Source organism: Dromiciops gliroides, chromosome 3 (genome assembly GCF_019393635.1).
Source record: "Dromiciops gliroides isolate mDroGli1 chromosome 3, mDroGli1.pri, whole genome shotgun sequence".
In the NCBI taxonomy this organism is placed as follows: domain Eukaryota; kingdom Metazoa; phylum Chordata; class Mammalia; order Microbiotheria; family Microbiotheriidae; genus Dromiciops; species Dromiciops gliroides.
Window position 1 is genome coordinate 447,759,189 of NC_057863.1, and position 9,924 is coordinate 447,769,112.

At 37.5% G+C, this 9,924-nt stretch overlaps 1 protein-coding gene across 8 annotated transcripts in view; it reads right to left on the reverse strand.

Moving 5' to 3' along the window:
- B3GALT1 (beta-1,3-galactosyltransferase 1) overlaps positions 1-9,065 on the reverse strand; it is a 697,560-nt gene extending 688,495 nt beyond the window's left edge. For 7 of the 8 annotated variants that reach the window (XM_043997933.1, XM_043997934.1, XM_043997927.1 and 4 more), the window contains exon 1: positions 7,331-8,984. The gene's annotated coding sequence lies outside the window, so the exon portion shown is untranslated. Of the gene's footprint in view, positions 1-7,330 lie in introns of all 8 variants that reach the window. The other variant, XR_006355767.1, reaches the window with a different exon arrangement.
- Positions 9,066-9,924: the final 859 nt, after the last annotated feature.

The following is a 9,924-nucleotide window of genomic DNA, read 5'->3' on the forward strand; positions in this document are numbered from 1 at the left end:
GCCATTAATTTGGATAGAGGGGGAACATCTTGTATTAAATACCCAAACAACCTTAACATACTACCCTAGTCACCAGATGCTTGGTTTGACAATTGGACAAGTATGTCAGCCAAATGTAGCATTTATCTCATATATAAACTTGTTTATAAAATCTTAGGGAGATGAGTGTAAGATTATGAGTTATGAGAAATATTGCCTCAAAGAAGGAGAGGAGAATATAAACAGCTTAAATAAGGTTTATCAAGAATTGCAACTAAGTAAAATCATCTGAGAACATTTAGGAAGGAGGATAAGAAATAGGTTAAAGAAGGAAAAGATCTACAAACTCTTTTTTCATCATCAAAAATAGTGGAGCCACCTAAGTTAGACTATAACATCATGGCCTCAGAAGTGCTTAAATTTGAGGAAGAAATGGTACTAAAGAGAACAAAAATGGGAAAAACATCAGGGCTAGAACCAATTATACATAGAGGAAATCAGTGCTGGATGTGACATGATTGTGAGGGTGTTATGAGATTGATACTCAAAGTATTTGAAGCAAGCAAAATAGCAAAGGCAAGGAAAAAATTTCAGATCTCATCACCAAGGAGGGAGAGAGACAGAGAGACAGAGAGACAGCGACAGAGAAACATACAAATACATATCAACACTGTCTCAATGGAAAATTAAAATATTCTTGTTATATTAAATTTTATATTCAAATATGTAACAGTAAGTATATGACAATCAAAACATGATCATTTTCATAAGCAAACCTCAACACAGAGGTATGCTGAAAAAAAACAATAGCCTCTTTTTTATATGGGTAAAGTGAGGAAATAAGAAAAAAATGCCAATTATAAAAAGATATAGCCTATTTCTTTATTGTTTCTAACAAAAATAATATTATCCCCATCTGTATTTAGAAGGGAGTTTTCATTTTGAGTTATCCAAATGAATTATTCATATCTGATTCTACTGATCTCACAAATTAAATGATTATCTAATATTATCCCCATTTCATAGATATAGAAACTAAAGTGTAAAAATGTTAGTTCATTTTCTCAGGGCACAAAGATAAAAATCGAAATAAAAATATGGATAATACAATAAAAATTTGGACTGAAGAAACTTGACTACTAGGATTTAAGCTTTATTCACCAATGAATAGTTTAGTTTTGGGAATTAAAATAACTATATTTATCTGATAACATCCGAAATTCACAGAAATTTACAAATGACCAGTTTAATAACAATAACATTTCCCTTTGAGTTTCAAGTAATTGTAGAAATTAACATCTTACTGTTTATAATTCAAACCTGACCATCTCAGATGTCATTGGACCTTGTGATTCTTTCCCTGGAAAACAGCTGGTCTTTGGTGACCATACAAAATGCTGACTGACCTCCTCCTCTATACACAAATACCTCAAAATAAAGTACAACATGATCAATTAGTAACCAACCTCACAGACATGCTGCTGTATATTTTAGGAGATAAGAAGTGCTTCTGTAAGACAAAAACTATGAAGCCTGAATTGTGTTGTGCAGTGCCAAACAGTAGCCTTCTTCCTAACTTCTGTAATCTTATTACCTAAGTAAGGATGGGGGCACAATAGGAGGGAAGTGTGTACAAGTCTTTTGTAATTTAATGGAAAAGAAATAATATGGCCAAAACATTAGCAATTCCTATTTATTTTTCTCCTTTAAATCTCACATGTATCTCAAGCATTTTAGTAGCATTAAACAGACTAATAAACCATTTTATGGAAATTGACAGACAAAAGATAAAGTAGTTAATATACACACAAAGAGTAAGCATATTTAGTAACCTCTGCTATTAGGTAGTGACTTCTTTATCAAAATAAGTTTTTTTCTCTCCTCACACACAAAAAGACAATGATCAAAGTTATTGTACTGTGTGATTGTATTTCTAAGTAATTAAGTAGCCAAAATGATAATCATTAATATAATTTTATCAGTCATTTCTAATGGTAAAACAAAACAAAACAAAATACCTTGATGAATGATTTGGAGTGTCCTCATAAGTCTAGAAGTAGAAATTAGAAACTTTTTGCTCAAAACAAACAGAAACATATCTAACGCTTTTTTAGTTCAATTTTTCCTCAAAATGAGAAATGGCCAGATGGTGACTAAATTTTGGTTTTTTATTGGTTCACTGGTCTGCCCAATGCACAAATACTATGATGCTCCTTTTTCTGGGAAAAAATTATTGATATAACATTATCAGAACTTTTTTTCCTAGTTGTCTAAAACTAGACACATATTTTCACACACACACATTCCTCACTCTGAAAAAGGAAAGACATTTAAGAAGCATCACTTTCCCTATTCTAATATACTGATAAAAGAAAGAAGTTATGAAAAGGTCAGTATTAATTTGTTATCTCACACAGCTTCTCAAGGATGCAATTTGAAATTTTCTCTTTGATATAAAAATGCAATTCAAAATTCCAGTCTTTAAAAGCTAAGTTAAATAGTAATTTATAGACTATTAAACTGTGGGTAAAAATGATTTTTTTTTTGAGACAGAAGCTATTCTAAAATGAAATGGAGAGCTAAAAAGCCAAAGTAGAATCCCAAATGAGAACAATGTTTTATGCATCAAAAAACAGAAATTTGGTAAAAATATGACAATGTTTCTCTTCAAGTTTGATAGATAGATAGATAGATAGATAGATAGATAGATAGATAGATAGATAGATAGATAGATAGATAGATATAGATAGATATACACACATATAGACACACATATGCAGATGCATATTTGTATATGAGAATATGAGAGATTGAGATTGATTGAGATTGATTTTGGGGAAAATGTATAATGACCAATTTTAAACTTAAAACTCAACTTTCCATTGAAAGTCCAGAAATGTTATAGAATCCTTTGATTGAGGTTTTGTTTTTTAATCTACTTTAGCAATTTTAGAACGAGGGGTGGAAGTCTCTTTTCTGTAAAACAAGAGTATATAGTTATCCAATTTGAAGGAAATAGATTATAAATTTTTGGCAGTTCTCTTCTTCCAAAATTCCTGATTAGGTTAGAAATAGTCTAGAAAGCAATACATAAATATAAGGATAATTAGTTATGAATGAAAGAGGTGGCTAATTTACACTAAGAATAAAGAAAAGAAAAATGCCACTCCTTTCTCAATCCTTTAGATATCTTTCTGCTGACCTTCTAATACACAAATCACCAAGGAAATTGTAGTTGTGTACATATGAATTTGGATGGAAAGAAACATCTTTAAAAAGAAAGCAATGTGGGTCAAACCAAGAGATGTTGTATAGCCAGTGGATAGACAGTTAGCCTCAGAGTCAAGAGGACTGTGGTTCAAATTCCACCTCTTGAACACACTGGTTGTATGACCCTATGCACTTAGCCTCTCATTGCCCTTGGTAATTTTTTAAGATTATAAATTTTACTGAGTATTGGAAGAGGGAATTCCTAAGCAGGCATTTGTTACACTGCTAAAATCATGGGTCCTATTAAAACCAAATCAAGAAAAAACAACAACTGGTAGTTCTTAAGTCAGATGCAGATGGTAGGGGATGGAGATTATACAATTATGATCACAAAGAATTCTATGATCTTGACTTTTAAAATAATCAACTTTCCACTTTTCATTTTCATTTGCTAATTTGTTTTGTTGTTGTTTTTATAATGGCATGTGGGGATGAAGGTAGGGAGTAGGATACCTGGGAGGAGAAGAGACCAATCAGAGTAATTAGCATAATGGAAGGTTTACTGTAGGAGACTGTGGATTCCTCCAAGTAAGATCCTTAAAATCCAGATGAATACTCCTCTGTCTGAGATGTTTGGTTTTAATCTTCCCATGGGCAGGTGGGTAGGCTGCATTATTTTCTCTTAGGGTTCTCCTACAGCTTTTAATCTTTTTTGTTTGTTGTTTTTTAATCCCCTTAATTCTTCTTTCATAAACTGTCCTGCATTTATAATAAGAAATATCAGAATTCTGTCTCAAATGCTTGATACTCAAACTATACTTGCAATGATTTTTATTTAAAATTGTACCTAGAAAAGATTAAATAAATATAAAATATTTAACCCTTGCCACATATAAATTTTGAAAAGAGTATTTCCAAAGAATTTTAGCCATGCTTTAAAGAATATATTTGTTTAAATGTGCATTACTATTAATATTCATAACCCAAAGATCAATTTCTTATATAAATAAATGAAGAAAAAGTTATTCACCTTTTGTATCTGTATATCAAAAGTAAAATCTAGTACAGGCCCAAAAATAAATGTAATGGCTTATAGCCTTGACAAATTGACATTCACCGATATTACAAAGCTATCTAGAAAACATTATAGAATCAAAGCTTGTGGACTATATGGAGTATGCAAATCAATGATGAAATGAATTTGTAGAACTGTAGAAAATTAGCCCTGCATGAAGACTAACAGGCTAATGCTATTTTTCTTATTTTTTGGGATTTATAAATTATCTTATAAGCATGTTTGTATATTATACCTACTTGTGGTTGCTTGTGTAGAGTACACTACTTTTACACCAACTAGTTCCTTATACCAATTTTCAGGATGAATTTGTTTCCTTCAAAGGTTGGGAAAAGTATTTTTTAAAGACGATTATTCTGATAATTACAGTATTTTCCCCATGAAAGACTGACAGAGTCTAAGAACATATTAAAATGTGAAAACAATTCATTGTTGCATGGTTAGGCCTTGAAAAACATGTTGGTTACACTTTCTAGGATATACTCTACCTCATATTGGATTACCCAGCAAAATACTACAGTGAGATATTGTGAAGCAATATGCTACCCCATCTAGTTCCATATATACATTTTAAATACTTACTAAGAATAGTTGCATTCATGGTTGTCAATTACTCACTGATTGCTCAGCTAATTTTTCATGTTTTTGAACTGGTTTTTGTTCAACCACTCCTGACACACCATAAATAAATTTTAGAAGGAAATCAACTTTTTAGTGTTTTCAACAAGATTTTTACAAAAAACTACTTGAAGAGTTCATTTAACCCCAATTCAGCAATATTAAAAATAATGACAAAGAAAGCAAATTGCATGTGGAGATGTAATAGCCACCATCCTATATTCCCTTCAGCTACTTCAGAAAATCTTAGATACTGTGCCAGATGTGAGAGCTGCTAGAAAAAAAAATTAGCAACAATTGTCTGAATGCATACACAATCAAGATTTTTAAAGTGTTGAAATAAAAAAGTTATAAAAAAGGCATTTAAACATAAAGCATACTAACCAAATGATAAAAAATTGAACACTGCCTTAAAGTACAAATCTAATAACACTTCAGGAAATACTATAGACATTCCATCATCCACTTGAGAAAAATTCACATAAAGGAATAATGAGAAAGTAAACTATAATAGAAAAATAGGGGAAAATACTCTGACAACCAGAACAGTTCCTAGCACTTATTTTCTTCAGTATTTAAGTTACATACACACTTTCAATTTACTGAAAATTTTATTTAAGGAGAAATGAAAATCACTAGTCTTTGTCCCCTCTATTTTTGTTTTTGGGTAAAAAATTTTTCTGGTGAAATTGTTCAGAGACTTAGTGTTTAAGCAAACTCCTTAATGAGAAAATGCATTAGCATCAGGAAAAGAGCAAGCTACCTGCGATAAATGTTTCTAATCAATTCTAGATGGGGTGGGAGTTCTTCAGTGTTCATAACCCACTTCGACTACATCAGCCTTTTCCTGACTCACTAGGACAGACCTGAGCTTGTTCTTAGGTAGGCTATGAAGCATTCCACGTACTTTAAAATTTTTTTTTAATTTTTTTAACCCATGAGTGAAACTGAAAAAACCAACCATCAGTATACATATCACGAAAGAGGATCAAAAGTTTGGAGGTATTGCACAACTAACTGACAGCAGGTTCATTCCATTGAACGACATAAATTTGGTCACAGACAAGGAGCAAACCCCATCTGCAGGGATTTATAAAAGGCGCGTTCATTTTAAGATCTTTCAATAGAAAGCAAAACACACGCACTCACTCATGCATTCACTCGCTTGCTCATGCCCGAAGAACACCACCATCAGAGCTGGTGAGGTAGCAGATGTTTAAAAACTCTTTGGCTAATAGGAGATTGTTCTTTTTTTTTTTTTTTAAATACCTTCTGTAACTAGGGACTTTCTCGGAGAAAGTAGCTCATAACTCTCATTCCTTGCAACACCCTGGTCCTTGCTTGGGTACCATCCCCCTTTTCTTACCTCTTCCCGAGCCCCAAACTGGCAAAGAGCTTCTCTCGTTCCACTGTGGGACCTCACAAATCCTATCCAAAAGCTTTGGCCCTTCAATGCAATCACTAGTGCCTCTTTCTTCTCCATTCCCTACTTGAGAAACACGCCCAACAGAGTTGCCCTAAAGTGGGCAATGTATTGGAGAAATAGACTCAGAGCATGAAGCTGCTTCCGGAGGCTCCAGATAGTCACTGATTTGGTCTAGGGGGTGGGGTGAGAAAGGGAGATTCACTGTACCTCCCTGTAACCGAAAGATGTAAGGCGGACCCGCAGTCTCTAGGAAAAAAAAAAAGTGTGGGGAATCTTTTCTTTACCGTTCTTTAAACAACCAATAACCCTCGTTCCCAAAGGCCACCCTTCTTTCAGTTGCCTTTCTTCTCCTTTAAACTCCTTTTTACCAACACTCTCTCTTCTCCTCCAGAATTCCCCGAGAAAAGCTCTGACATTACGGTGCCTTTCTGGATTCGCTGTCCCCAGGCGAGCGGATCCAAATGCTCTTTCTTTTAATTATAGCAATAAAGTTCAATTTACTCGGCTCTTTATGAGCCACAGCGGACTTTGCTGCTCACATCACGCTCCTCTCTTTTTCTTTTCCTCTGTTTCTCTCTGTCAAAGATCATCCTCTCTATTTCATCCAAGCTTTGGTTCTTGAAGGACACTGATGCACATTAGAGACAGGGACCCGCTGCTTTTACTGGAAAGTGCAACACACACAAACACACACACACACACACACACACACATACACACACACATGCCATGCAATCTCTCTGCTGTCAAAGTCTGTCACAGATTCAGCGGCGGCTAACAGCATAGGCAGAGGCAGCAGCAGTCACGCTGCCCGCCCAGGACCCGCGCCCCGAGTCCCAGGCATCCTCGCTTAGCGCCTTACCCTTGTCTATGGCACCGGGCAGGGTGCGCTCACCCTGCACCTTGAATTGCCTACCACGCTGAACCTCCGGCCACCCAGCTGCCTTTCAGCCAACCCATCCCTAAAGCTTACACAGAGGTTGCCAGAGACGCCCACAGATCCCCTCCGGACTGGACCTTACCAGTTGGGTTTGTTGTCTTCGGCCGGCCGCCCGGCTGGATGGCAACGGGGCTGTTGCAGCTGCACTCCCGGCGGTGATGCTGTTGCCGCCGCCGCTGCCCGGATCCCTGGCGCCAGCATCACTTCTCCGCCTCCTCCTTCTCCTCTTGCACCGCCGCCACCACCGCCACCGCCTCCTCCTCCACCTCGTCCTCCTCCTCCTACCGTAGCAGCAGCGCCCGCAGCAGGAGCAGCAGCAGCAGCAGCAGCAGCAGCGCCCGCCGCCCCGCGCGAGCTCGCCACAGCTGCACCAGGCGGAGCAGCCGCGGCGGCAGCGGGAGCACCAAAGCCCCGGCCGGCTCCACTTACCCAGCGATGGCACTGATCTCCTCCGACTGACAACAGCCGGCAGCCAATCGCTGCCTCGCCCAGCTCTGCGGGGGGAGACCAATCAGAGCGGAAGGCCCAAGGTTTTCCTCCGCCTTTGCTCAGCAGGGTTGTTTCCGGGAGAGAATGCGATGCTTATGGGTTTGCAGGGTGGGGGAGGAGGAGGAGGAGAAGGAGGAGGAGTGAGAGTGGTACTGGTACTGGGTAGGTGGCCCTTCGCCGGTTCCCGTAATTGCCAGGAGTATGGTAGGGTTTATGAAGGTGGGCCGGGGACGCCTTCACTGTGGTCTGGATAAATGAAGCCCAAGGCTCTGCAGAAAAGGGCGCCCCAGGGTTACTCTGACCCCAGAACCGTGGCATGGCAGTTCGGCACCGTTGTCTCGCCGTTTCACAGTCCGTGGGGCAAGTGTGTAACCGAGACTCACTGCTGGAGAGCGAGTTGCCAAAGGTGGTCCTCGGCCTGGAAGAAATCACGCGAATCGTCATGCTGGCAAGCACCACGAGCAGCGACTAGCTTCCAGCAAAGCTGAGCTCATTTTCGTGTTTGCCGTCTGGGCTGTTTCGAGGTCCGGGTTCCAGTCTCTTCACAGGGCTCTCCTAGAACTAATCAACGCAGAACAAGCTCCCCCCCCCCCCCAATGTGCGGAGGCAAAGACCCGTTGATGCATGCTAGAGAATGATCTCAGAAATGGTAGCAGGGAGATGCCTCGCTGTCCCCCTTCTGAAGCATGAAATACTTGTTAGCCACTTAAAAGTCCCTCTGGAGAATCAGCTCTGAAAGATGCAAAGTTTTTTGGCTCACACCCAAAGTGAAGTGATGGCATAAACCCAGAAAACACATGCTGTTTTCCCCAATCCCTGGAAGCTTAGAAAAAGGGGGGGGGGGTTGTATTGTTTTATAAAGAAATATTAGTAGTTTGTATGTGCCACGGAGGTGTGGTGCAGAAATGACCAATGTCCTACTGACACCTGTGTATACAATGCTTATATGAAACTTGTTCAAAACTGAGATTTACTATTTGTTTTAACATGAAGGTATCTTCAATTCCTCTTTTATTCTGATGAGCGAAGTTATAGATTTTCTTCTATTTCTGCCTAGAATTCCAAACATGCCTTTGAGAACTCCAGGTATAGGCTAACATTTTCTTGAAGTAGGGAGATGATTCTATAGGCATTCTTCCTGATCTCGTGTTTCTCTTTCACACAACAAACTTGAGTCTCACTAAATTCTCAACTTATTGTGAGAGAGCAAATATCAGGACAAATTTCACCATTTTTTTTCTTCCTTTCTTTCTTTTTTCGACCAGGCAATGAGGTTCAAGTGATTTGCCCAGGGTCACACAGCTAGTAAGTGTCAAGTGTCTGAGGTTAAATTTGAACTCTGGTCCTCCTGAATCCAGGGCTGGTGCTTTATCAGCTGCACCACCTAGCTGTCCCCTCACCATTTATTTTTCTACGTATTTTCTGAGTCCATAACCATTAGTGTCTGGATGTAGATACTGTAGTACTCTTTGCCTTTGAATTCAATTTTCTTTGTCCATACAAGAAATAGCAAACCTATTATCTCCTCAGTGTATCATATTGTGGCCACCCAAATATTGATTGGTTCACATTTGTGTTTTTGTGTAAACAAATATAGAACAAATTAGCTTGAGTTTTTATTGTGTGCATTATATGTATATGTATGTATATATGTATATATAATATACATGTATAAATCATAGAAATTCACAGAATGAAACAGATGGAAAGGATCTTAGTATTTAATTAACCCCTTTCTATTCTACACTGAGTCTCAGAAAAATGAAGGCCCTTTCTCAACTTAACAAAACTAGTAGCTGAAATAAATAGGATCTATCTAAAGTAAAAGTATATTTTTCATTTCTCTAAAAAGTTACTAAATTTGTCAATAGGATTGAAATACTGGGGGAAATTTCCCTTATTTTAATTAACCTCATACCTTTAGAGAAATCTTTAAAATAGTTTTAGGTACCTAAGGGATTTAGAAATCAGAACATCTTAAAATTAAAACAAAAAATCTAGAAAATATCTTTTTTTCAAAAATTAAAATTTTATTGTGAAGAATTTTATAAGATAGCTTAATAGTTGAGGAACATGGTATTTAGGAAAATAAATATGTAATCTCATGGGGCTTCATAGCATTAGAAGCACTTTATTTTAATTGATACTTGTGCTGCATAACTAGAGAACTACGATTGGAGGAATTAT